The sequence below is a fragment of the Ceratotherium simum genome, chromosome 10, assembly GCF_057802395.1.
Source record: "Ceratotherium simum simum isolate JZ-2026a chromosome 10, ASM5780239v1, whole genome shotgun sequence".
Lineage (NCBI taxonomy): Eukaryota > Metazoa > Chordata > Mammalia > Perissodactyla > Rhinocerotidae > Ceratotherium > Ceratotherium simum.
The window spans coordinates 55,530,758-55,558,656 of NC_141909.1; the positions used below are offsets into that span (position 1 = coordinate 55,530,758).

At 40.8% G+C, this 27,899-nt stretch overlaps 1 protein-coding gene across 2 annotated transcripts in view; it reads right to left on the reverse strand.

The window, feature by feature from the left end:
- ENOX1 (ecto-NOX disulfide-thiol exchanger 1) overlaps positions 1-27,899 on the reverse strand; it is a 548,889-nt gene that overhangs the window by 425,306 nt on the left and 95,684 nt on the right. For both annotated transcript variants that reach the window (XM_014789964.2, XM_087436027.1), the window contains exon 2: positions 18,404-18,469. The gene's annotated coding sequence lies outside the window, so the exon portion shown is untranslated. The remainder of the gene's footprint in view (positions 1-18,403; positions 18,470-27,899) is intronic.

Here is a 27,899-nt window from a genome sequence, read left to right on the forward strand (position 1 = left end):
TGGAGCTTATGTTCCAGAGGTAAGAGAGAGAGACAGTAAACAGGCCAATAAATAAATAAAATAATTGCAAAGAGTGATAAGTGCTGTGAAGAAAATAAGACAGGATGATGAGGTAGAGAACACAGGGGGCAGAGCTGCGGGGAAGGAAACCCCAGACTGGGTGGGAAGAAGGCTCTCTGAGAAATGACATTTGAGCTGAAATCAAAAAGGTAAAAAGAGCCAGCAAGGCAAAGATCCAAGTCAGCTCCTAAGCTGCTAACCTATGGCTGACCTGGCCTTCTTAAGGATACTATAAGAGATGAAATACCCACTTTGAGAAATCAACACGACTCCTTGCTCCTAGGAAAAGTGCACCGTGTGAATTGCTACACTCATTTCCCTGTCCTCACTCTTCACAAGCATGACTTTTAAGCCTTTATTTTCTAACATATTTTACGAGCAGTGTAAAGGCAGCATTATCCCAGAGTCCCTCAATATCGTTCTTGGTGAGAGTACTCAGTGCTCTCCTCATCTGAATACGGATGTGGTTAGATTCCGGAGATGCCTAGATTGCTGTTATTGTGATGGATTTCCCTGTGGCTGGCTGCTGCATGTGTCAGTGACACTGGCTCCAGGACTAAATCCATTGCTCAGGTTCAGATCAAGACGGAGAACTAGAGCCTATGCAGACCACAGCTGGCTCCTCTGCTCACTTAATTATGACAAAAATATCAAAGTATGCAGGTGGTGAGTAAATGTATAAAATTCTCTCTCCTGTCCTATCGTGTAAGAACAACAGTCTGATATCTAAAACAGACATACACAGAACAGGTCACTGCGCTTATCTACTGCATAGGGTCTCACTGATATCTACGGTAAAATAGTGAAAACAGCTCCAATTTTGATTAAGCTTGTCATAGAGTCATTAATTATTTCTCACAATTGTTCTTTTCATAGGTTCTCTTTTTTTTTTTTTTTTTTTTTTGAGGAAGATTAGCCCTGAGCTAACATCCATGCTAATCCTCCTTTTTGCTGAGGAAGACCGGCTCTGAGCTAACATCTATTGCCAATCCTCCTCGTTTTTTTTCCCCCAAAGCCCCAGTAGATAGCTGTATGTCATAGTTGCACATCCTTCTAGTTGCTGTATGTGGGACGCAGCCTCAGCATGGCCGGAGAAGCGGTGCGTGGTGCGCGCCCGGAATCCAAACCCGGGCCGCCAGCAGCGGAGCGTGTGCACTTAAACGCTAAGCCATGGAGCCGGCCCTCACAGGTTCTTTATGAAGGTCAAACTAAATGTCCAAGTAATCTGTCTCCACCCAGAGTTCCCAAACATACATACATAACCAAGAGCAGTGCAAATTACCTGTACACTCTGCTAAGAGTTTCCTCCATATATGCCTTCCCATGGGAGAAGGTGACTACGCTGAGAGACACAAAATGATTCCAGTTCTGGAGCTGTCCTAACCATTTCTGTTGTTTTATATGTTAACATAACGAACTTACAAACAGACTTGATATTGAGTGAGAAGCGTTTGTGTTGGGGATGTGGGGTGCAGAGTTAACACTTCGTAGCGATAATTCATTGACTCTGAGAAGGATGCTCAGATTTTAGAGCCAAAATATCTGGGTTTGATTTCCAATTCCACCATATAATAACTATATGTCCTTGACCAGCACACATCTCTGACCAAGCATCAATCCTTTTTTCTCTTAAATTGAGGTCAAAAGCCATACCGTTTCTGCCTGCTTCAGAGGGTTCTCACAATTACCAAATGAGACATACTTTGTGAACTATAGAAGGTTAAGTGTAAACCGAAAGCATGTTAGGTCACGGGGGGTACCTGGAACCACTGCCCCCTCAGACATCCAGATCCTGTCACTCATTCTGGTCCGCTCGGCAGACTTCTTCACTCATGGCTTTCTCTCAGGGGCCCCATCATTTCCCTCGATCCAGCCTCTTCTGGGGAATCCTAAGCCATGAGAGAGATCAGTACATGTCTGAACTCCAAAAGGGAGCCCAGCTCAAGTTCTTACACTCAGGGCTCCTGAGCTCTATGTAAATCAAGCATGCGGCTTCCATGTCCCTAAGCATTCTATGACAGTTATAAGGCCAGTCTGCCTACAGCACATGGGACCTTGTGGTTGGAGTTACCCATGATATAATCCAGCCCAGTAAAAATGCATCTCTGAGCCACTCAGAATATTTTATACATTTATTAGTTGCTATACTTATTATCAAAAAACAAAGGGGAGGGGGAGTGAGATGGAGAAAGAGAGGAAGAGAAAGGGAAGGGGAGGGGAAAGAGGAAGAGAGGAGGAAGGAGGAAAAAGAGAGAGGACAAGGAGTGGGAAGAGACATCACTGTAGAATTTTTTGTCTGGATGTCATTATTATCACAAAATTATTTTTACCTGATACTTATATCAAATTCATCAAACACCGTCTCATAATTCAAAAGCAAAGGCAAGATGCCCCACTATTCACGGTTTCCAAAGAAGAGGGAATAGATCTGGTCTTCCCTTTGATGTTTTCCTCTCTTACTAGAAAACTGCACTGTTTATTCTTGATTTTCACACATATGCCATAAGTCAAGGCCTCTACAAGCTTATAGGATGCCTAGCTACAATTGAGTAAATGATGCCCTCTCAGCCCACAAATGAATTAGAAAATGGTGCTCCTTCAGGTCTGTGTCTCGGCACAGTTTGGCTAGCTGAAGCTGCCTTTGTCGGGGGGTAGTAGGCAGTGGAAGTCACCTTTTAACCTGGCAGATCCAGCTGTGCCCAAGGACATGCATGTTGGTGAGCAGAGCCAAGGTGGATTCTCATCCCGATGCGTGTCCTTTGCCAGGCTGCACAATCACACACTGAGGCCCTGACCTGCTGGGGTTTCGAGTCAATGTCCACAGGCCAGATAAATTTAGTCCATTTTGTGCAGCTACTAGTATTATGCTGACACAGAGGCTAGTGATAGTATTTATGAAGATGATGATAATGATGGTGGGGGTGGTCCCAATAAAACTCATCAGCTGGAGAGTCTTTGTCATTATCACTTAAGGAGAGGCAATTTTCAGAGGGATGGAGATAACTCAGAGACATAGAAGGTCAAATGGTCCACAGTGTTGGAAAGGTGTAGGAGGAGGGTGACTAACAGTTGTGAAGACATGCAGCTCAGAGAGAAGAATGTTAAAAAAATTATTTTAAATAGCATGCTGGAGCAGACCACTGAAGTTGAGGATGGATGTCTGCTCCCTGCAGAGAATGCCGAATTCCCAGAGGTCTAAACTGAAAGATGACTTTCTTCAATAGCCGGAAGGAAGGTTTGGGAGGCCTTATTTGGGACTGATAGAAGAGGTAAGCAGCTGAGAAGCCAGGAGGCCAGCGATGAGGTTTCAATCATCCAAAGGGGAAAGAACGGAACCTGGTGGTGGCCTGGAGATGTGCGACAAAGAAAAAATCTGAAGCTGCCTGGAAGCTGCCTAGCAGAGCTCAGTGACAGATTGGAAGGGGGAGGAGAAAAGGTCATGGTGGAGTCAAGGATGACTGGAGTTCCCTGCCTGAGGAAAGAACTGATGGCTGTGTTTTAGTTGCCAAGACAACAAGCCCAAAAGGCAGCCAGAGAGGCTACGGAGTCTCTCTCTGGGGTTCTCCCACTCTTGGTTACACAGCGCAGGACTGATCTCCCACTTAATGTACAGTATGCTATTCTGTTATGTGAGGTGTGTTTATCACCTGAAATGACTCACCTCCAATTGTACCAGAATGCTGCACGTTGCAATCATGCTTCAGAAACACATATTTTTCAGCACTGTTAATGGAAACAAACACTTGCAACACCTAATCCAAACCCATTTGTAGGAAAGATAAAAACATTCCAACCCTTAGCATTATGCATAATTTCTTTAAACACAGAGAACGTTACAACAGAGATCTACCTTTCCGGTAGAGAATCTACTACATATTTTTCTCTGGAAACTAAAGATACTACATATAAATTTGAAAACATATATTTCTTCAAAGTACTAATTTTTAAAGTGGCCAAAATGGCTAACAACCAGGGAAAGTACCAATTTATAAATTATGTTCTTGGCATATAGTATACATTGTGAATTTGCATGCATATTAAATGCAAATCACCAGAAGAGCATAACATTAAGGCTTCAAATTTATATGTGCAAAAGACAGCAAATTCTAACATTAAAATTCTTCCCAGGAAGTATTAACTCCGCACTTCCCATGTGATTGTCACACAGTCAGCTGAGCAGTCTCCCTGCAGGGCTTGAGAGCCTGCATCAGCCATGCCCACCCCCTCACCAGGCAGAGCAGACAAGACCATTTGGCATCATGTGGGACAGAAGTAAGGGGCTGGTATTGCCCAGCTTTTTAATTTTTTTTTTTAATAATTTGACCGAGAAAAAGCTATACCACAAAAACTGTCACCTTTGAATCACTAAGAAAGCCTTTCTCCACTGTGAAGATGTCAACATTGAGGAAATGGGGCAAAAGACAGCTGACTCTGCTCTTCCCCCGTAGGAGAAATAAGAGGTTTGTGAAGGCAAAATTTTATGTGTCAACTTGGTAGGCAACACTGCCCGGTTATTTGGTCCAACACTAGTCTAGACGTTGCTGTAAAGGAATTTTGTAGATGTGATTAACATTGTCCATCAGTTGACTTCAGGTAAAGGAGATTACCCTGGATGATCTAGGTGGGCCTCATTCAAACAGTGGAAAGACTGACAAGCAAAAACTAAGTTTCCAGGAGAAGAAGGAATTCTGCCTCAAGACTATGACAGAGAAATCCTGCCTGTCAACTTGCCCTATAGATTCCAGACTCAAGGCTACATCAACTCCTTACTGGGTTCCCAGCAGGCCTGCCCTGGGAGTTTCAGATTTGCCAGCTCCCACAATTGCATGAACCAATTCCTTAAATCTCTTAATACCACTATACATACACACACACACACACACACACACACACACACACACGTGCGTTATCTACTGATTCTGTTTCTCTGAAAAAGCCTAATACAAGATTCAAAGGGATTTCCAGTTTAGAACAAAGTGTACAGTATTATAATCCATCCTGGTGGGTAGGTGGGTGAGTGGGAGAGTGAGGCTGATTTTAATTACAATGTTAAAATTAATGTATTCTCTTTAAAATTCCCCCCCCCCCCAAAGCCCCAGTAGATAGTTGTATGTCATGGTTGCACATCCTTCTAGTTGCTGTATGTGGGACGTGGCCTCAGCATGGCCGGAGAAGCGGTGCGTCCGTGCGCGCCCAGGATCCGAACCCAGGCCGCAAGCAGCGGAGTGCGTGCACTTAACCGCTAAGCTACGGGGCCGGCCCTCTTTTAAATTTTTTCATTGAGATATAATTGATATATACCATTATATTAGTTTCAGGTGTATAACACAATGATTCGATATATGTATATATTGCAAATTAATCACCATAATAAGTCTGGCTAACATCCATCACCATACATAGTTACAAATTTTCTTTTCTTGCTATGAGAACTTTTAAGATCTACTCTCTTAGCAACTTTCAAATATACAATAGAGTATTATTAGCTATAGTCACCATGCTGTACATTCCATTCCCAGGACTTATTCATTTTATAACTAGAAGTTTTTACTTTTGACCACCCTCACCCATTTTGTTTAAATAGCTCCACCACTGAGGAGTGCAGGATTTGCCTTCCTGATACCCATTTAAAGAATTTTCACAGTGAACTCTAAGAAGAATAGGATGAATTGTATTTGTAGAAGAGGAGAGGCCCATGAAAATCTTTCTGGTAGCCATGCTGGTTTTTGGGCTTGACTTGCTCTATTTATATTATGAATTCTCTGTGGATGCTCAGTGTTAGGGGATGGAACCGTCCCTTCATTTATAGCTAAAAGCACAAATCATACTGTCAGCTTTAATGAAGCAAATATCCACTTCAAGTTTAGATCAAACAATTTCACAGGTTTAATGCCACACTGACCACTCCTTCTCTGGCTCCTTTTCTCCCTCGGCCTCCTCACGCAGCAGCTCACAATGTCTGCTTCCAAGCCTCTGTTCTTCCCTTCTCCTCTCAGTGACATGGAATGCTTATCCACACACCTGGATCCAATTATTGTGTGTGCAGAGAAGATCCTCCGGCCTGTGCTTCCTTTCCTGACTGCTAACTCTTATCACACTCCTTTATCTATTGCCATCCACAGGATCTCCTGGAAACGTGTGGAATGAGGAAAAGGGTCATAGCACATCCACATGAGAACTTCTATCTTTTGCAAACTGTTCCATGTCCACTGTTCCACGACTTGTAAGCTGGAAAGAGAACTGACTTATTCCAGAAGGCATTTGAACGTTGGCTGTATAATCTTCTGTATACCCTGCTTTTTTTTGTTTTGGACTGGTAGGGATGGGATGAGTTCTCTAAGGCAGCAACCCAGCCTTGACTGAAAGTTCTCTGCAACTTCTCTTTATCTTCTGTCTTCTCTATCAATCCTGTGACCAAGTCCAATCCCTTCTCCCTCTTCCTTCCTCAGCTGCAATCCTTCTTATCATGCGTCAGCCTTCTTCCGCCTCTTCTGAGTTATTTTATAAGCCACAGCAAGAATCATCTCTCCTAAATGTCATTTTGATCGTGTCACTTGCTGCCAAATGCTCCAAATGTTTCTTCTGAAATTTCATGTCAGCCCCACATCTAAAAGTCCACCAGTTGACTCCTTCCTTTTCCCTGACTCTCCTCCTTCCTGCTGTGACCCCACTCTTCTGTCCTACCCCTGTCTGCTGTACCCTCTCTGCTCCCCAGACAGTGAGGCAAACTCTTCTCTCCCATTATCCTCCCCCTAATATGTTCCTGCTCTCCTCTGAATCTCCACTCAGAACAGATATCCCTTAACATTAAAAAATGACCTCCATTCATTTTCCACTGGGAAAACTCAAGAGCTGATAGGTTTCCTTGACCCATATCCCAAATAACTAACTCGTCGTGGTTTTCTACCATTCTTGATTCAGATCATAAGGTTTAGACTCATATCCAGGAAATCCTAGGGCAAAAAGTTGGTGACTACCTGATTAATCACTATCTTGACTTCATCTGAAAGCACCCCTATTTTTACCATTCTCATAATGAAGTCTCAAATGAGAAACCTCTCCTAAATTTAACCTTTCTTCTTGGCAAATTTCTCTTAGATATGTAAACCTACCTACACAAGTATATTTAGGCATGCATATCGGAATACATTTCCCATTGTGATTTATGCACGTTACATATAGTTATGGATTATTTTTGGAAAATTGTTTTTTAAATATTTAATAGCCATTAAATGGGTAAAAAAATACTCTGCTTCTCATGGAACAGTGAAAAGTCATTCTAGCACTTTGTGCAAGTATTTGCAATTGTAATCAGTAAAGCGAACAGAAAAAATGCCAATGTTTTTCAATCATCACTAGTAAAAATGTAAATTTTTAAAAGTTAAGACTCTAAAGTTCACCTGCATTAATCTACTGACAATGCAAGTTGGGACTATTTCCTAGGATTTTGAGTGGCTTAACATCATGAAGACATGTCACAAGCTCCATCCAAATTATTCAGTGCATATCATGCATTATTCTGAACCTCTCAGAAGATGAAACAGGGAGAGGCAATGAAAGTATTTGAAGAACAAAAGGAAAAATAAAGCACAGAGACCTCAGGCTAAAAGTATAAAACCCTTGAGAGGGTTTTAAGGACATATTAGACGCCTGAAAAATGAGAGTAAATCAGTAGGCCCATTAACTGAGCAGCGAATTAAAGTACCATCGTTTTCAATTTCAGCTTTGAATCTGGAGGGCACCAAATGGAACACACTCTCTGTCCCCTCTACAGAAGAAGAGTGTTCTCCACTATGTATTCTCAAGTGCCTTTCGCCTTTTCCTAATTCAGTGACAGAGTGACTATTCATTTCCCAACTCTTCTCCTAAAACATTATTACTAACTTCCCTAGGAGCATGTTAAAGGGATAGCAAGACAATAATCAATTAAAGATACAAAATACAAGTTATATTTCCCATTAATTTCAACTTCTCTTTTTCCTTTTATTAAAAAACAAAGCTTGCTATCTTCAGATGTGCTGTTGTTCTCTATCTTAATTCTTGAGACAAAGTGGTAAAATGCAGCATAGAGATAATCCACAAACTGAAGAGCCTCTGAATTTAAGTAGTAGACCATACTGCACAACTGGATACATATTATTGGCTCATCTCATGAAAACAGAGTTGAAAGCAGCTCTCCCCAACGCCTGGATAAAGCAAAAGATCTGGAAGATCTAACACGACCACATGAGAGATTCTTTTAAAAAATTAGTTTGTATTTATACCAATTTATTCATAACACAGTTTCAACTGTTAAGTAGTACTAGGCCCAGAGGTTAACTGTTTTCAACGCTTTAAAAGTAATTATTTTGGATTCTGCCTCCATATCTGGAAATCAGTGCTTCCTGACCAGTAGGTCTTGGCACACTGCTGTTCTATGAATTGGTTCCAGGTTTGCTAAGAGGTACTGACACCCCTCAGCCTCTCAGGTGGGGCTTAGGGCAACCAATGCCTCTAGACAGGTCACAACTGGCCATCAACTTCCCCAGAGTCCAAAGGCACAATACTCACTGCTCTGCTGAGCGGCATTAAACAGGTCCACGGGCACTCACTTCAACGTCTGCAGGCTGCTGCAGAAGACACCACTGTCCTACACGGAGAAGCAGCCCATGTAGCTGCTGGAGGAGTCTGCATTCCAGATGTACAAAGTACACTGCCTAAAGGTGGGGATCTAGAAAATTGGGGAAGGGGACATGGTGGGCAAAGCTACAGGCAGCAGCTCCCCAAATCTTCTCTTTATGGATTTCAGATACTTCTTTCCATTTGGGACTAATGTGCTCTTTTATTGGCATCCAAGTTACCCATGGGGTGACTGCTCTAACAGTGAACACACATTTACAAATTAGGGCCTCATCATTACTTTTAATTACTTCATAAGAAAAAATTCAATGGGGAGTATCACAGTATTGTATTTATATAGCAAAGAAAAGGACTAATGCCTATTGAAATTTTTAAATATAATTTTAACTGTTGTAGAATTTGGAATAGTGGTGAAATGGTTTGAATTTTATCATTACTTGTGTAGTAAACTGACAGTGACTAACAAGAATTTCAAGACGAAAATCATGGAAATCTAGATCAAGAATTATATTTAGCTATTTCAGGCATATAAGCTTCTTTTTATGTTAAAAGAAGTTATATTCATGAAAGCAAGCTCAGGTCTCTCATTAGAAAATTTGGAAAGATTTATTTGGAATTCTCACATCTATACAATATTCCCCAAATGGATGTCCCCAGATTACATTATTAAGTATCTGTTTCTATATGTGCCATAATGAGGCAAAATTGAGAAGAAGTGATTTAAGTAACATGCTTATATTACTACTTCTTGGTTTTTCAATTTTGAGCATTATCTATTGGCCTCCCAATGAGGGAAGATGAGAGTTGAGTTTTTTTTTCCATACACATATACATGCCCAATCTTCTCATCCTCTTAGAATTTTACCACAATTTTGGTTATATTAAATCTCCATTTTTATATCATTATAGCTATGAAGATACTATTAGCAGCTGAGTCATGTAACATTCTGTGATTATATTTACTTTTTGGCATTACTTTTTGTCTTCCCTGAAGTGAATCACTGTTACATTTAATTTGGGTTGGTTTCTATACACTTATCATGAGGTTACCCCCAAAGCCTCCCCCAGATTTGTACATCTCCTCTCAGCACAAACACCTCAGGTGTTTTATCAATTTCATCATCTTGAAGAAGTCTCTCCTGGACCCCTCTTCCAATTTTCCAATTTAGATCAGTCCATCACTAGCCTTGCTGTATTGCTGGTTCTTATGTTGGACCCATCTCTGGGATCCCAGGTCTTTCTTTTTATTGATTTGCCCTGTCATTTATGGGAGCACATTGTAGTTGTAAAGTTTCATGATGATGTATCAGTATTACCTTTTAATCTGGAAATTCCTACTTCTGGCTGTGGGAAATTTTGTTGAATTATTCCTTCAATAGTGTTCTCTCCTCCATTTTCTATATTCTCTCAGTCTGGTACTACTATTTCACATGTTGGACCTCATGGACCAATCCTGTAAGTTTCTTATTTTTTCTATATTATTTTCCATTTTTTCTCTTTTTATTTCACATTTTGGGAAATTTCCTTAACTTGATCTCCTAACCCTTATAAATTCTGTTGTTTCATGATTGCCATATTATGCCTTATCTCTCTGAAGATACTTATGATTTCTTTTTTAAGATTCCTTCTTCCTGCAAAGGTTCTGTTCCCTCCAAGTTGTTTCTTTTGCTGTTTGCATGTTCTAGTTTCTGTCTCTCATGAGAGTGACTTTCCTTAAACGTCTGATGATCCTTAGATGTCTGCTGATATTTAAGAGTGAGGAACTAGAAAGTCAACAGGAAGGCTGGGGAGGGGGTGTTATTTGGGATTTAATTTTAGGATTGTTCTGGTTAGGCTTCTTCTCTGGGAGATCCCTGATGTCAGTGTCATTATATTTCTAAGTCAGAACCCCAGAGAATTCTCCTGGAGTTTCCTGCAAGTAGGGTATCATCTTGGCTACCCTCAGGCTAAGGGGCAGGGAGAAGAAGGTGGCTGTGGTTCTCAGTATATCAGTGCAATCTCCCTGAGTGCAAGACTATGTAATATCATTCTTAACTTTTCCTAATACCTTCCAATCCAGAAACCTTTTATTTTATCATCTCTATCAGAAAAAATAATCTCCATTCCTCTCTTGGAGTGGAAAAGAGGTAGTTACCTGCTTGTATCAAGTTGGGGAGCAAATCTGAACTTTCACCCAATACTGCTAATTTTAATCCTGTCTTCACTCTCATTTCCAAGGGGTTCTTGTTGCTGAAAATTCCTGAGCTTCTGCAGAGTTCATCAGTGTAAACTGGGCTACTTCTTCCTTTCTCCTCTGCCAGCTTAAAATTCTGCCGTCTCAGGCCTGCTCAGTAAGCTACCACTTATCCTTCTGTCCCTCAGATTCCAAAATGCTATGGCTGTTGCCCCATTTCTTTGTTCTTATAGATGTGTGCCTTTATAAAAAAATCCCTAAACATCCTTATAATGGAGTTTTGGGAAGGGACAGGAACTAAAACATGTATTCATCTTTAACCTGAAATCTATCAGTCATCCTTTCACATTGACATGGAAATAGGGATTACTCAAATGGTATTTTTACCATTAAGACAAAGCCTAATGTTCAGGAGGAACAGGAAGCAGGGAAAATAGCAATTTTGGGATTCAGGTGAAATTGAATTTTATAATTGCATGCTCTTATAAAGTAGTACATCTCACTGCCCTAGCAATGTGTTGGGCATTGTGGGAAATGAAAATATATCCTTATTTCAGAACAGTCTCTAAAAATTCTCAAAAACGTTAACTATTAAAGAGGTCCTTAAACTGCAAATGAACCTAAAAAAAGAGTATTCAGAGGGAAAAACCACCAGGCAAACGAGTGGAATGGTAAAAAGCAAATTCAGTGAAGTAAAAAGGGCTTAAACTCAGTTTTGAAAAATAAACATTACAGAAATTTCTTCTGCAGAGTTTGCATAATATATAATAGATATAAAGTGATCAATTGATTGGGGAATAAGATTTACTTTATGCAGACTAAGGCCACTGGCATAAGAAAAAAAGCTCTTCTGCTACAATACAGCTGCTTTCAGTTTTTATTCTCTGTTTTTCACCATAGTTGATCATTAAGATGTTGAAGTAATTTTTTTAAATACCAGTTGAGTTCACTACAAACTTGTGAAAAGAGAAACAGTAAAATGTCGTTTTCCTTCAGTGACGTTCAGGTTTTGAGGTTATACTCTTATAAAGATTAACAACACCATTATTAATGAAATAACTGCAGGTAAAACAACTTGGTTGTGAATCATCTGCAACTTTCTCGTCCCTAACACCAGTCATCCCACTGAAATAATTGTCTTCATAGCATGGTTTTTGATAATGCACCGTTTTAAGGAAGAGAACTGTTGCATTAGGCAGAACTGACTCTAATTGGATGGACATAGATAAGAGAGGAAGGATTCCAAGGAAAATACTGTGCATGTTTGAAAACAGGATGACACAATGAAGAGACAAATCTGGGTCTAGGTAGGGGGCTGGTGGGAGTGAAGTGTGGATGGGTCATGGGAGAAGTCTGAATGCAGAAGCTCTTTGAAGCCATATACTGGGGAATGAACTCTAAAGTACAATGAGCCTATCACTTTGCAGACAAAGAGGAGACACTGAAGTTTTTGAATAGGGAGTAATGTCATCAAAGTGATATTTCAAAAAATGGAATCTGCCAGTGCTCGATAGGGCAGAAAGTCTAGTCACAGAAAACAGCTCAGACCCTAAATAATGCAAAGGTTCAAGGTCACATGAAGCTGGCTTGGAATGCCCGGCAGTAGAAATGTGCGAGAACTCACTTTAGAGATCAATGAAATTGAGTAATCTACATTTACAGTACTATAGATATAGTCAGTCTAGTAAAAGGAACAGGACTGAATTAGTACTGACAAAAGGACTCACACTGATGTTGTTTTTAAACTAAATCCATGGTACCCTTTGGTTTTTAATTCAAGAAACATTTACTGAGTATCTACTATGTGCAAGGCATAGTTTTTTCTCATCATTTGCCTCATTATCTTATAAGCCGAATGTAAAAAATTCCAGTTAATTGATTTCACAGACTGATTGATGTTCTTCTGTAAGAATAACAGATTGATTTTTTTATAGACAGCGATACTAATTCTTCCATTATGTCCTTCTCTTTCGGTGCACACACTCCGATCGACCTTAGGACCAACTCAATACAAAGAGCAGAAGAAAGGCATTAAGAGAACAAGCTCCATTAGGCCCAATATTGCCTCAATTACTTTAATTCCACTATTCCTGTTCATATTACTTCTTTAATCAATATCTCCTTTCAGTTATTCATGTTTACCCTTTTCAAAATCACAGGTAATAGGATTATGGTCTTTTGAGCTCAGTGGCAACAGACTTTCATAAATATATTTCTGAATTTGTGATTGTCTCCAGATCTGCAACTGAGAAGTCTTAAATTGAATCACGTTTTCCAGAGGCCATCTCTTATAAAGATGCAGAGCATCTTAATGCAATAAAGGTGCTTTTACCTGTTATATCATTTGTTACTCACTGTCAAGACCAGCCACATATGGCTTAATGGCTTTCTAAGTTTCTTCTCCCTGTGTCTAAGCTTTAGAGAAGTTTAACTGGTTTTCAAAGTGGACCTCTTTTCTCTACATATCCCTGCCTTTTGTTTAATGTAATCCTTCTACTTTCACTGACAATTATTCTGCCCTGCACGAGTTGCATCTGGACATTATCCTAACCACTGCCTCTTCCATATGACAGTTAACCAATCCCTCAGTTCCACCTCTGTAACAGCCTTACAAATTAAAGGAACTCTCATTCCCTCCATTCTCTTAACAACCATCATGCATTGTCTACTATATGCAAGGAGCTGCACTTTCAGCATAAACAGGATACATAATGAGGAGGTAGCCCTTCCCTTCAACATGTGGCAGACTTGTGAGAGTGGTACAAAAATAGCTTGTGATACAAAGAAGCATGTGAATATTGCGATATGAAGAGTCCATTGAAAGTTCTCCTGCGGGCCGGCTCCGTGGCTTGGCGGTTAAGTGCGCGTGCTCTGATGCTGGCGGCCCGGGTTCGGATCCCGGGCGCGCCCCGAGGCACCACTTCTCCGTCCAACGCGAGGCCGAGTCCCACGTACAGCAACTAGAAGGATGTGAACCTATGACATGCAACTATCTACTGGGGCTTTGGGGGGAAAAATGAATAAATAAAATCTTTAAAAAAAAAAAAAAAAAAAAGAAAGTTCTCCTGGAGTTCAGAAGGGGTGCAATTATGCATGAGTAGAGGAAAGATTCATAAAGGATATGAATTTAGGTGAGATTGTGAAGGCTGGGGGGATTTTGAAAAGGGAAGCTAGGAGGGGAAAGGAACAAACTGTGTGTGAGAAGCAAAGCAGACACATCTAGCTTGAGTAAATGATTTACAGAGTAAATAAAAGAAGAAAAGACTGAGATCTTCAAGTGCCAGAGTAGGAAGGCCTAACTTCCCTTTAGAAGCAGGGAGACTGGGGAGGAGGTTGACAGGAGATGAGCACTTCTTTAACAGTCAGCCTCCTGGCAATGCGGAGGATGAACTGAAGGCAACTGCAATTTGTAGACACGAGATAGAAAGGAAGGCTCAGCAATGACCTTCAGGATTTGATTCCTGCCTTCCTATAGAGGTTTCTCTAGCCCCACATTCTCCCTCCTACTTCATGCTCCGGCAACACACAAACAACAAGGAGTACACAAACACACACTGCTCCCTCAGACCTCCCTGCTAAGCTGCCCTTCGTCTCCTTGGGAATGTTCTCTCTCCACCACACTGATCCACTGGCAATGTTCTGCTCCTTCCAATCTCCACTCAAGTGCCATCCTCTCTACAATGCATTTCCTGACTCTCCCAAGCCAAGTCAGTTGCTCTTTTCCTATGTGTCAGGCGTACTTAGTATACAGCTCCATCATAGCAACGATTTCTGCATGATGATCTCCCATCTAAATTATAATGTCCTTGATATTATCCCCAGAGCAATTTTTGGCATAAAAGGACAATACATGAATGAATGAATGACTGAATGAACGAACAAACAGTTTGGTCGTGTGAACAAACAAAAGCAAAAGGTAAGAAAAGCCTGGAAACGGAAAGTAAAAATACAAAAGAATTATAGAAACTTCACAGAGCTTAGTGATAACTAAATGCAGGGGAAGCAAGAGATGGAAGAGAACGCCAAGCTTTTGAGTTCTCTGCCAGGAGCCCACTGCTCTTCTTATATTCATACTATCAGCTTAAAAGCACTGAACACAAACTCATGGATCTGAAAGAAACAAAGAGGGCCAGCCCCAGTGGCCTAGTGGTTAAGCTCAGCGTACTCTGCTATGGCAGCCTGGGTTTGGTTCCTGGGTGCAGACCTACACTGCTCTGTTAGCAGCCATGCTGTGCTGGTGGCCCAGCTACTAAAAAATAGAGGAAGACTGGCACGGATGTTAGCTCAGGGAGAATCTTCCTCAGCAAAAAAAAAAAAAAAAAAGAAAGAAAGAAACAAAGAAGGAATCATCAGGAGATAGCGGCAGGAGAAGAACTGAGAAAAAGCAAACACTGAGATTCTTATTCTAACGTACCCATGTGCAAACATTTTCTTGAAAGTCTGATAGAATCTTGATCCAAAGTATAATTTGTTTAATTAAAATTCTTCCCATATATCATAAATACACTCTAATTTCAGAGGTCTAAAAAAAAAATCTGCCACGTTAATTACTAACTAAAAGGACATAAAAATCATTTCCCTTTTTTAAAAATCAGAGTTTAACAATGAATATATTATTATATTCTACGAAACTCATACCTGAATTTTCAGAAATCTAAGATTAGTGAAATTAGGGAATGCAAAATGGAAGTGGGGAAAAGACAAAGCAACAATAAATTAGTGTTTAGTTTTTAAGGCACTTGAGGTTTTATTTCTGGTTTAGAGAAATGTTAGGTATGCACAAAATAACCTAGTCATTAAAATAAGATTTACTAGAATTTTAAAATTGTAGTAGTGCATACTTTATAGCACTTAGCAACATATTTAAGGACAGTTTAACGACCAGAATGCAACTGCTTACCAAACTCTACATGTAATCATCAAAGGACTAGTCCACCATCACTCTGATTTGGTCATTGTGTGACCAAAACAATTAACTGTTTTAATTCTAAGTAAGCCCTGTAGACATTCTCACAAACCAAACAAGGAGACTTACATGGTAAGTTATAGAAGGCCTCTAATCGAGAGTGGTGAGCTCTTGAACCAAATGGAAAAGAAAAGAAAGCAGTGGAGGCACCAGGATGTAGTTATACATCTGTACACGGCATCTGGTGGAACCGTGCCTGCATGCATCACACACTTCATAAATATTTGTCATTTGATTTACCAATTTTCTTAGGACTAATGTCAGTGTGAAAAATGCGAAAATGAATTTTTATTTTCATTTTTATTTTCTACTGCCTGTCATCATCTTATAAATCCAGTGCTGTCTAGGCCAATGCTATCACTTGGCCACAGGACAGCCTGCAGCCGCACCCCCAGGAACATGAAATCTTCTGTGGGGTTGAAAAGCCTGTCCGTAAACGATTCCAGCCCACCTGCCACGCAGCCTTGAGGAGGCTGGGGCCTGAGCCACACAGTCAATATCTAGACCTTGGCCTGCCAACATGCAGCACTAACTCGGGGGCTGAAATGAGTTCAAAACACTCCTCAAGATGCCTACTTCACTCCCAGGAGGAAATCTGCCACTGGCCTTTGACCTCTCTCAGCAGGAGGCTTCCTTTTGGTATAAAAAGGTAATCTTTTCCTGGAAATAACAGTAGACATGCCCAGAAAGCTCTACCCTTCTAAGGAATAAGGGTTTTCCAAATAAACATCTCTAAAGAATGGATCATTTAAGTGCTACCTTGAGACCAGTATACTCATATTTTATCAACACTCAAATCTACACACTCAAAAGATAACTTCCAATAATTTTGAGCTAAGGAAGCATAGAGAAGAGAGAAGAGACAACTAGAGCAGATCTGTTTCAGGACAGCATTTATAAATTAGAGCTAGGGAACAGAACGTTAAATTTAATAAGCACGAAGTGATGCAGCTGGAAAGAAAGAATAGCTGGGCTAAGTATGATTTAAATGGTATTGAATTAGCTGGAAAGATATCTTGATGTGCTGATAGAGGCAGCATGTAAATTGGCAGTTCAGCCTGCAATGCCAACAGAGAAAGCATGACTTACCCACATACATAGAGGGCTATATTTTATAAAAATTGTACTTGCTGTTACTTTTAAAGGAAAACTGTTATAACATTTATGATGTTGTTTAACTTGGACTATCCTGAAAGTAAGAGTTCACTGAGGACCAGGGTCAGCATAATAGCGGCCCACCTCTGGCCACTGGATTTTGCTTTTTCAAACTAAATTTGACCATGGCCATTATGGTCTTTGCCATTCACTCATTCAACCAATATTAAGCAATAGGAATTGTGCTAGATTCTTCAGAGGATACCAAGAGGAATTAAGTCTCCCTTCCCTTATATAGTGTTAGGGTTTAAATTATGTATTCCAAAAAGATGTTGAAGTCCTAATCTCTTATACATGCAAATGTGACCTTAATATTTAGAAGTGGAGTCTTTGCAGATGGTCAGGTTATGATGAGGTCATTTAAGTGGTCCCTAATCCAATACAACAGGTGTCCTTAAAAAAAGGGGAAATTTAAACACAGAGATAGACACACATAGAAGGAAGACAATGTGAAGACACAGGGAGAAGATGGCCATCTGTAGACCAAGGAACGCCTGAGGCCATCAGAAGCAAGGAGAAATGCATGGAACAGATTCTTTCTCACAATGCTCGGATGGAACTAACCTTGCTGACACCTTGATTTTAGACTTCTCGCCTCCAAAATCGTGAGATAAGTGTCTGTTGTTTAAGCCACCAGTTTGTGGCTACATTTTTACAGCTGCCAGAGGAAACTAATACAGATTGGGTCACAAAAGAAGTGAGGCCAATGACAAAATGGCCCATGTGAACAGAACTCCTCATCTGGGTTTAACTACAGATGCTCTGACTCAGTTAATGGGGCCAGTTTCAGTCCCTGGACCACAGATCGCCACTATCTACGTCAGTTCCATAAAGGCCACCACAGAAAAAGACGGTTTATATCCTATATAGAGGCTGCCCAAATGGGGACCATTTAATCCTCTAAAAAGATGATTAGAAAAACATAGAAGCAATAAAGGTTAATAGAAAATTAATGTTGGTGACCTATTTTGGCAAATCAAAATTGTGGGACATGCATTTATTTAAGAAGAAAATGCAAAGAATATTTAGAACGGCAACTTCAGATAAGGGAACAGAGATAAGACTTTAATTGTAGGAGAGTCTTCTGTATTCACATATTTACATAAATGTTGAAAAGATAAAAGCCTTCTGATAAGTAATAAAGATGAACAATAGTAATAATTCTATGTTAACTCTGTAGAAGATGGAAAGAGGTTTCAGGTGACCAGCCCTGTTTCCTTACTGGTTATTTATAGAGGCCCTGTTGTAGATACTTCGTAGCAGCTCCCCAAATGTATACCACAGGCCCTCTGCACTCCAGGCATAAGTGAGTAAAACACATATAAGAGAATGATGTCAATGGTATAATTAAGCTGAATCACTTCTCATACAGTGACAAACAACCTGCCATTAGTCCTGCTTGTCACTTGCTGTACACACCATCCCTTTACCTGAGCATGGTGAGCTCTCTCTCCTCCATGTGTTATAAATATGGTATCATGCTGGCTGCAAAGGACCTGTAAAATAAAGGCCATCTTGTTAGAAAAACTTCAAACATCAAATCCAGAGAGCTGTTTGAACATAACATAAGCAGATGCAAGTTTTCCCTTACAAAGTTCAAGCTGAATACTGCCCTTTCCTATTTCCAGCCATTCCAACTGACTGCCCTTGCAGAAGGTCGCTGCATGGTGCTAACCTGGTAACAATCAATAAATGTGAAGGTCTCATCATAAACACAGCCCTTGAACTCTCAATCTTCCAAAGAATATTTCTGCTTTAAAAGTAGTCCTTGTTGCTAAAGCAGCTACACCAGGGCCTCCCAAATCTCAGAAAGCCTAAACAAATAAAGCTGTATGTTAATTAAGGGCAGTACAACCTAAAATATCAATCAAAAGCAGTTTTGGGGGGTGACTAGTATCGGATGTACTATTTTTAAGTGTGGGAAAAACTTGCAAATTTCCAAGTTGAAATAAGAGTCAGATACTTATAAGTTTTCTCTCAGAAAATCTCTTGTTCTGTAAACTATAAAATGCATCTGGTAGATATTTTCACAATCTAAATCCCAACTTTATTTTCTAGAAAGTATTTTCAAGCCTTGTTACTCAAGTCTGGTCCACGGACCAGCAACATCAGCATCAGCAGGGAGCATGAAATCCTGAATCTGAGAACCCACCTGAGACATGCTGAAACAGAATCTGCATTTTAACAAGATCCTCAGGTGATTACTATGCACATTAAAGTCTGAGAAGCATGGCTTTGAAGCGCCTTATGAATCTGGCCTGCGATTACTAGGATCACAAGAAATAGGCTGCCTGAAACTTCAAAACTGTCCTCTGGTGTCCAAGAGTTAATGGAATCACAATCCCTTGTCTTTAGTTGCATGTGTCTGGGGACAAATACCCTACTAAACTCCCCAGAAACCCCTTACCACTGGCTAAATCAACTTTTCTTTTCCAGAACATGTAGGCTCATTGTAAACTGATATCTAAAAGCACAGTTGATTCTAGAAGAATTGTGTTTTACATTCAGAAGATGGGCATCATAGGCCATTCATTCATTCTATAACCAGTTAGCGAACACCTATTTAGGTGCTCGATAATAACCACCATTGTGCAAAGAGCCCAAAGTCTAGTGGAAGGACAGAAATTGCAACATGGAAAGGTAGCTCTAACAGGGAAAGGGGAGCACAGGAAGCCGGGGTGCAGAGGAGGGCACTGGCGCACACTTAGAAAGCAACTGACCCAGACCTGGAATATCAGGAAGGCTGCCTGAACTGAGCTTTGAAAAAAGAAGAGGGAAAACTGTTCAAGAAGCAGCCCACCTATAGGCACACTGCGTGTGCTGTGGGGTTAGGGCAAGTACTCAGACCAGCAATGAAAGAGTCAACTACCCTATCTAGGAAACATACTGGATTGTGATTTTATTGTTGTTTTCCACTGTTTTGAATATCTGTATGCATGAACTATAAGTGTGGCAGCCCTGAGGAACGTTTTTTCCCTTTCAACTCTCCTACCTGTAGACAAGGAGGAAGGGCAAACATCAAACACGAGAAGCACCGACTCAGAAGTCGGCTGAACAGTGCAAGGTGGCAGGGATGACAGAACTGTGCCCCTACATCTGCTATTTGATCACAGGGAGTGTCAATGCAGCTGCGACCAGCAATACAGGGGCCATAAAGAGAATCCCATTAAAGTTAATACAAAAGTCAGGAAAATGTCTTCAGCAAGGGACACTGGCTATTTGGCAGGTCCACTGCTGGGAGCAATTGAAGGCTCTCAGTGTGACCACAATGTGTATTCCTCTCTGGGTGTCTCTCTCTTCTCGCTGCATTTAAATAGTTCTTACCCTGTCTCCTTCCCCCTCACTTACTCTTGTGATTTCTCTGACTCATTCTCCTTCTCCCTTACTAACTCCAAGTGCCCTCCCATCTCTAATTCAACTGTGTTTTTTCCCCTCTCAATCTGCCTGCTTTTTTCACACCCTTCTTTTGTGAGAAGAAGGAGATAAAGGAGAGAAGCAAGGACAATTGAACATCTACCTTTTTTCCCTTGATCTCTTTTCCCTTTTCTTCACTAATATCCCCACACTCTTATTCTCCTCTTCTATGCTCTCTTTCCTTCCCTAGAGTCGAATCTCTGTTATCAGTATATGGCCAGTCCTCCTAAGGACAGAGCTTAGAAATGATAGGAAAACTGCTGGAGTCCTCTACCGTTCCATTGTCATATTTGGAGTTCTCAGATTCTCCTAACCTGCTGCCAGGTCAACGGTTGAGAAGAAAAAAAGTACTTTAAACAATGTAGTCAGCTAGCATTTTCTTAGCATTTTTTTCAAATGTAGAACAATCCTAGAATATTCAACTGCTATGCTGAAAGGGTACAAAGATGTAAAACATACTAGGCAGAAGGGTTCCATTCTATCCCCGGTTTTCCCTAAGTGCATTCCCTCCACCCCACCATGAATCCAACCCTTTCTCAGTCTTACCCCTCTTTGTGCAGATCCCCAAGGCCTCCTGGAATGACTGAAATGTGCCTCATTACCAGCCCAAGGCAGAGGAATGACACAGGTCGGAGTTAACAGAGTGCTTCTTGACAAAGACACAACGCAGCACACAAAACGGCTCATTTAATGCCCCATCAGGAAGCCTTACAAGTTATAGCTTAATAAATATATGGAGATTATTGTAATATAGAAAATGTCTGGTACCACTTCCCACATGAAATGCACTTATAGAGAATTCTCCAGAGTAGGCTGGGATATGGCAATCTCACACATATTCTTTGAATGGCAGAAAAGAAATTTGGTTTTCTTTAGGCATTTCATTCCTTTATTTTCAACCCCTGTGAACTATCAGCAAAACTTTGTAGACAATCTGGTTTGCTCACCCATTTATCCCAGTCCCTAGATGCAGTACATATCCCTGGCATATAGGATATGCTCCCAAAATATTTGATGAATGAGTTAATTAATCAAACAATAAACTGACCAATCAGTAGAAGCCTAAGACACACAGAATTAAGTAGCTGGAGGAAAATACCATCACACATTAATGCACTTCAAAATTTCCAGTAGGTTTTTGGCATTGTCACCTAATCATAAGGTCAACATAGGGTCCTGGATGTAACTCACCTCCAAGAACTAGAAAGGGAAGAGGGCTGCTTTGGGCTGAGACACTGAGCAGTCAGATGTGACAACTAACATTCTAATAGCAAATAAGAAAATGGGAAAACTCAACAAAGCAGATGCAAGTTCTCAAAAAAATACAGTAGCCTAGGATAAATTAGTCAATCCCTCCGTTTGTTCCCATGATACAGCAGCCCCCCCTTATCTGTGGGGGATATGCTCCAAGACCCCCAGTGGATGAAAACTTGGATAGCACCAAACTCTGTATATACTATGCTTTTTCCTATACTTACAATAAAGTTCAATTTATAAATTAGGCACAGTAAGAAAGTAACAACAATAACTAATAATAAAGTTGGCTTTGGGGCCATTATTAAGTAAAATAAGGGTTACTTGAACACAAGGACTGCAATACCACGACAGTCGATCAGATAACCTAGATGGCTACTAAGTGACTAACGGGCGGGTAGCATATACAGCATGGATATGCTGCACAAAGGGATCATTCACATCTCAGGCAGGATGGAATAGGATGCACGCTACTCAGAATGGCATGCAATTTAAGACTTATGAATTGTTTACTTCCGGAATTTTTCATTTAATATTTTTAGACTGTGGTTGATCACAGGTAACTGAAACCAAAGAAAGTGAAACCGCAGATAAAGAGGGACTACTGTACTTCATACATACCCTATTGCACCATTGCACTTCTTCAATGGTTTCTGAGTCATAGTAGGAAGCGAGGACCTGATCACAGCTCACTAAGATTTTCTAGGCAAGCCAAGAAAGCTCCCAAATGGATTCACTCTACAGACCAGGAAAGAGATTATAACCCTATCTTGAATAAGGAGAAGAGGAGACATGACAAGTTGAGCTGTGGCTGCATAGAACCCTGAGTCCTCACCTCTATGGATTCATCTCAGAATTTAGGGATCAGGTTAGAAATCTTCAAAACAGTAACTGCAGGTCACTCCAAATCAATCAATCAAGAGTTAGAGGCAGAGCTGGTAATCTGTCCTATCTTGCTCTGAATCTCTTAATAATCTCAAAAATGTATTTCATTATATATAATCAACAGTGTTCCAGAAATTGGCATTCACTTTCTTCATGTTTAAAAACTATGAGAGGTTCTTTTTAACATTAATGACATTAAGACCATTAACATCACTAAACTGAGATGGTCACCCATCCAGAAAAGAACTCTTTAGAAACCTATCCAATCTATCATATAGAGAGAACCTCCTGTGTTAACTTTCAACTCCATTGCCCTCTCAGACTTGAACCAGTTTTAACAAATGCCCTGCACTCACATCTGAAAAGGATTTGACCACTTAAAGAAAAACTCTGACAGCTCTAAGACACATACATTTTAATTTAAATCTGACCCATTGTAAAGTGTCTAAATGACCCATCAATGGAAAAAGAAACAACTATTTTAAAACAATCCCTAGATATTACTTGTATTATTATACTGCACATCACAAGACCTAGATTTGTTAGCATTTAACAAACAGGGTTTTCTATAATAAGCAATTGGAGAAAAGATAACCTTTTTCCTCCCCTAAATTTGAGGTTTCCAACAATATGGTTCCCTAGCTATATAAGAACCATAGCTCTGGGCTGGCCCTGTGGCTTAGCAGTTAAGTGCGCGTGCTCTGATACTGGGGGCCCGGGTTCTGATCCTGGGCGCGCACCGATGCACCACTTCTCCGGCCATGCTGAGGCCGCGTCCCACATACAGCAACTAGAAGGATGTGCAGCTATGACATACAACTATCTACTGGGGCTTTGGGGGGGAAAAAAAAAGGAGGAGGATTGGCAATAGATGTTAGCTCAGAGCCGGTCTTCCTCAGCAAGAAGAGGAGGATTAGCATGGATGTTAGCTCAGGACTGATCTTCCTCACAAAAAAAAAAAAAAGAAGAAGAAGAACGATAGCTCTATAAGTATTTCCAGGAAGTTGTATTTGCCATCTGTATTCACTACCTAAAGTTCTACAGTGATGTTTTTGCATGGGGGCATTAAGGATGGCAAAGAGCTGGGGAGAGAAATCTATTACCTCCCAAAGCCCCCTCCCGTTGTGATTCACATGATAGCTTTTCCAGAGGAATTCCCTGTTCAGTTGCACCACTACCTCAGCATCTTTGGATTTCTTCTGTTCTCATCTCAATAAGCTACTGCGTATAAGAAGAATAAAAAACCACTTCCTTCCATAACATTTGTGTGCATGTATGTATATGTAACCATGGGCCCTCTAGGACCAGTTCAACTGATTCCATCTTATCAACAGTAATTAAGAGTGGTTTTTCAGGAACTGAGACCCCTTGTCCAGTTCAGGCCAGTTGAGATCACCAACCTATCAACTAGACCTGCACAAATGTCGGGTAAGTGACCCTTTTGACGTCAAAGGGCTGAAAACTCCACCCTCAGATCCTACTAACACCACCATTTTGTGAACGTGCATCCTATGAAGAGCCATGAAGCTTGACTATGCTTGCACACATTATCAATTACCTCACTTCTCTTTACCTCCAATCATCTATCTCCACACTTCAGACCACCCAGCCCTTCATCCCATAAATTTGGCCCCAAAGCCCTGGATCAGGGAGACAGATCTGAGAGCATATGCCTCCTGTCTCCCTGCAGATCAATCTCACAAACAAAGCTACTTTTCTTTTCCCAAAGGCTGATGCCGTAATAACTGGCTCTTTATGAGCACCGAGTGGCTAGCCCTTGCTCAGTAACATATATATGTATTCATCTCTCATATAATTTCCAAATTGGAACTCAAGATCAAGTAGTCAAATAGTGCATACATCCCTGAAAGACAGAATCACGATCATCTACTTCTCAGTCCCTAGATCCAGCCAAGCCTTCCATTTAACAGATATTCCTGACAGAGGGAACTGGGTGACTGCCTACGTAAGACATCACCACATATTTTCATAGTTTACAAGGATAAAGCAATTACAGCTTCAGTCTTTCATGAATAAAGCCTTTTTAACATTTTAATGAGAACATTAAACTCAGTTTCACTTGGTTTGGCCTCCCTAGAAAGTCTGTTAGCCTTAGAGAAAGTTTCTTTTAAAAGCAGTAATGAAATTGCAGGCCTCTCTATGCCCCACAGGGGACGACTGGGCCACAAACACAGGCTGCATTATTTCTCTCCTGAACGAGCCTACATATTTTGATAAGACTACAGTTTGGTAAATGAGAGAAGGCATCTGAAGAAATACCTTCCTTCCTGCAGTATTTGTGTGCTTGCGTGTGCTCACTCATTTTATAGCTGACTTGTTCCTAATTCGCTTTTTATGTTATACACAGCTTTGAGTACAATGTGTGACTCAATAAAAGTTAAATCATACTTTTCTGCTATTTTCCCTTAATCATTTCTACTGCCTCTGTTCTCTCCTGCAATGTGACTGATTCCCAAGAAGGCTACCAACTGTTGTTCACCTGGAGACCCATTAAATTCAGCAGACAACCAAGAGAGCTTCAGAAGCGAAAGGTGAACAAGAAATAATTCTCAGACTCAGTGACTTCACAGGAATGTCTGCCTCTTCCTCTGAACAAAACCTGGAGCAGCGTGAATGAAAGAGTCTGTCACCTTGAAAGCCAAGTAGGAGAGAAGATAAAGAGGATTAATACTCAGGTCATTCATGCATTCAACTCTTCAAACACTTATTGAGCACCAAGTATGCACCAAGAACTGTACCTATGCACGTACCTATACATCTAGGTACTGAGGGTACAGCCAGGAATAAGGCAGACAATACCTCCATTCCCAAAGAGCTTAAGATCTAGTGGGAGAGACAGGCAGTAAAAAAGAAAATGTCAGGGGGTAATAAATGCTATGAAGAACATACAACAGGGTGAGGTGATAAGAGAGGCTAGTTAAATAGGGTGGGCAGGAAAAGGCAAGCAGATTAAAAAACTACAGTAAAATCCTTAAGGTCATGAAAAGACATGGAGAAAATTTTAAATGCATATTACTAAGTGAAGAAAGCTAATCTGAAAAGTATGATTCCAACTATAGTATGATTCCAACTACATGACACTCTTGACAAGGCGAAACTATAGAGACAGTAAAAGATCAGTGGTTGCCAGGGGTTGGGGAGAGGGAAAGATGACTAGGAGAAGCACAAAGGATTTTTAGGGCAGTGAAACTATTTCGTATACTATAATGGCGAATACATGTCATTATACATTTGTCAAAAGCCAGAGAACGTACAACACCAAAAGTGAACTCTAAGGTAAACTCTGGACTTTGGGTGATAATGATGTGTCAATGCAAGTTCATCAATTGTAACAAATGTACCACTCTGGTGCGGGATGTCCATGGTGGGAGAGGCTATGCATGTGGGGGGCATGGGGGCAGGAGACACATGAGAACTCTCTGTACTTTCTGCTCAATTTTGCTGTGAATCTAAAACTGCTCTAAAAAATAAGTCTATTTAAAGAAAAACTCCTAAGGTAACAAAGAATGTGGTGTATTGAAGAACTGAAAGGAGTTCAGCTTTGCTAAAACTTAGTGACCAAGGCAGGAAGGGGAATGACATCAAGGTAAGCCTGGGAGGTCATGGTTAGAATTTTGAATTTCATTCTAAAAGCACCAGGAGCCACTGACTAGTTTTAAGCAGGGTTCATCATAATGTGTTTTACATTTCTGAAAGGTCACTCTGGCTACTGGATGGAAAATAGATTACAGAGAGGCAATCGATAGAGGCTGATCATGGTGGTCTGGTCTAGGGTGGCAGCAGTAGAAGTGGGTAGATTTGAAATAAGTTTTGCAAGAAGAGCTGACAGAATTGGTGATGGATAGATTGGATATGGAGAGTGAGGGAGAAACAGAAACCAAAGATGATTTCTGAATGGCAGGAGATACCATTACTGAGATGGGAAAGATCCTTCTGGAGGACTATGTATAAAGACCACACAAGGTGCCATGTGGCAGACCTAAGGAAGTGGTGGGAGTGCTCAGGTCCACCAAGAGAACTCAAGTTCGGCTTGCTTGATCTCTGCCTTAATGTGAATAGCAAATGTACGTGTGTGTGTTACATACACACACACACACTCACATATATCCATATATCCATATATATCTACATATATGAATATATGTAAGCATATATAATGTTTAAAAGACGGTTTTTGCAATTCAAGGCAAGTTTGAAATCATCCCAACAATCTTTCAAGGAATAAACAGAAAGAGCTGTTGTTTTTATTAACTTGCAAGGAAGCTGAGGGCAGGGCCGGCCCTGTGGCTTAGCGGTTAAGTGTGTGCGCTCTGATGCGGGCTGCCCGGGTTCGGATCCCGGGTGCGCACAGACGCGCTGCTTCTCCGGCCATGCTGAGGCCGTGTCCCACATACAGCAACTAGAAGGATGTGCAGCTGTGACACACAACTATCTACTGGGGCTTTGGGGGAAAAATAAATAAATAAAAAAAAAATTAAAAAAAAAAAAAAAAAAAGGAAGCTGAGGGCAAATGAGGTGAAGAGTCTTAGTGAAAGTCACACAGCAAGTTATCAGCAGAACTGAAACTAGGAACCAGGTTTCCTTACAGGAGATCACACCATACATCACACACCTCCGTGTGTCATCCAGAACGTGCAGGGAGCCCTGCAAGCACTGTGCTCAACGTGAGAACACACATCCTGGAGGAGTAAGGGTGCGGGGCGCTGCTGCCACCTCTCCTTCAGCTCATTCTGTCTAAACGCTATTTAAACCATTTATAAAATATGGCTGACAAAACCAAAAAATCCATGACACGAAAGCAAACCTTACAGAGAGCAAATCAAATATTAAAGTGCAATGTGACATTTTTAGATTTTTAAATGGACATTTTAATTACGAACAGAAAGGCCTCTCGTGCACAAGCCCTTCTGACACCCTCCTAAGGGTTACACAGATGAAGCTTCGTCATAAATGGAAGAAACACATGTGCCCATGACTCACCAGCATGACAGTACCTCTTCATACATCGCATCTGCCTTTCCTCACCTATTCTGTGGGTTTCTCAAAGAACACCAAAAGCACTGAACACATTTTAGGAAAAGGGAAAACAAAAAGACTGGAACCAAAGAGTTGACAGGTCTGGTCTTTGTAACATTATTTAAAGGAGTAAAATTCAACTAGATGAAATGACCACTAAAATAATTCAGATCATATTTAAAGAAGACAAACACTGGGGGCAGGACTGGGAGGCCTGGACATGCTGTCTAGTCTGCATTCTACCTGTACAAGTTTTAAAAATAGGCTTTCATTTTTCATCCGCCAGGCTCCCCTTCAGAAGCCGTGAGGACTCCCACCTCACAACATCTTGAAGTC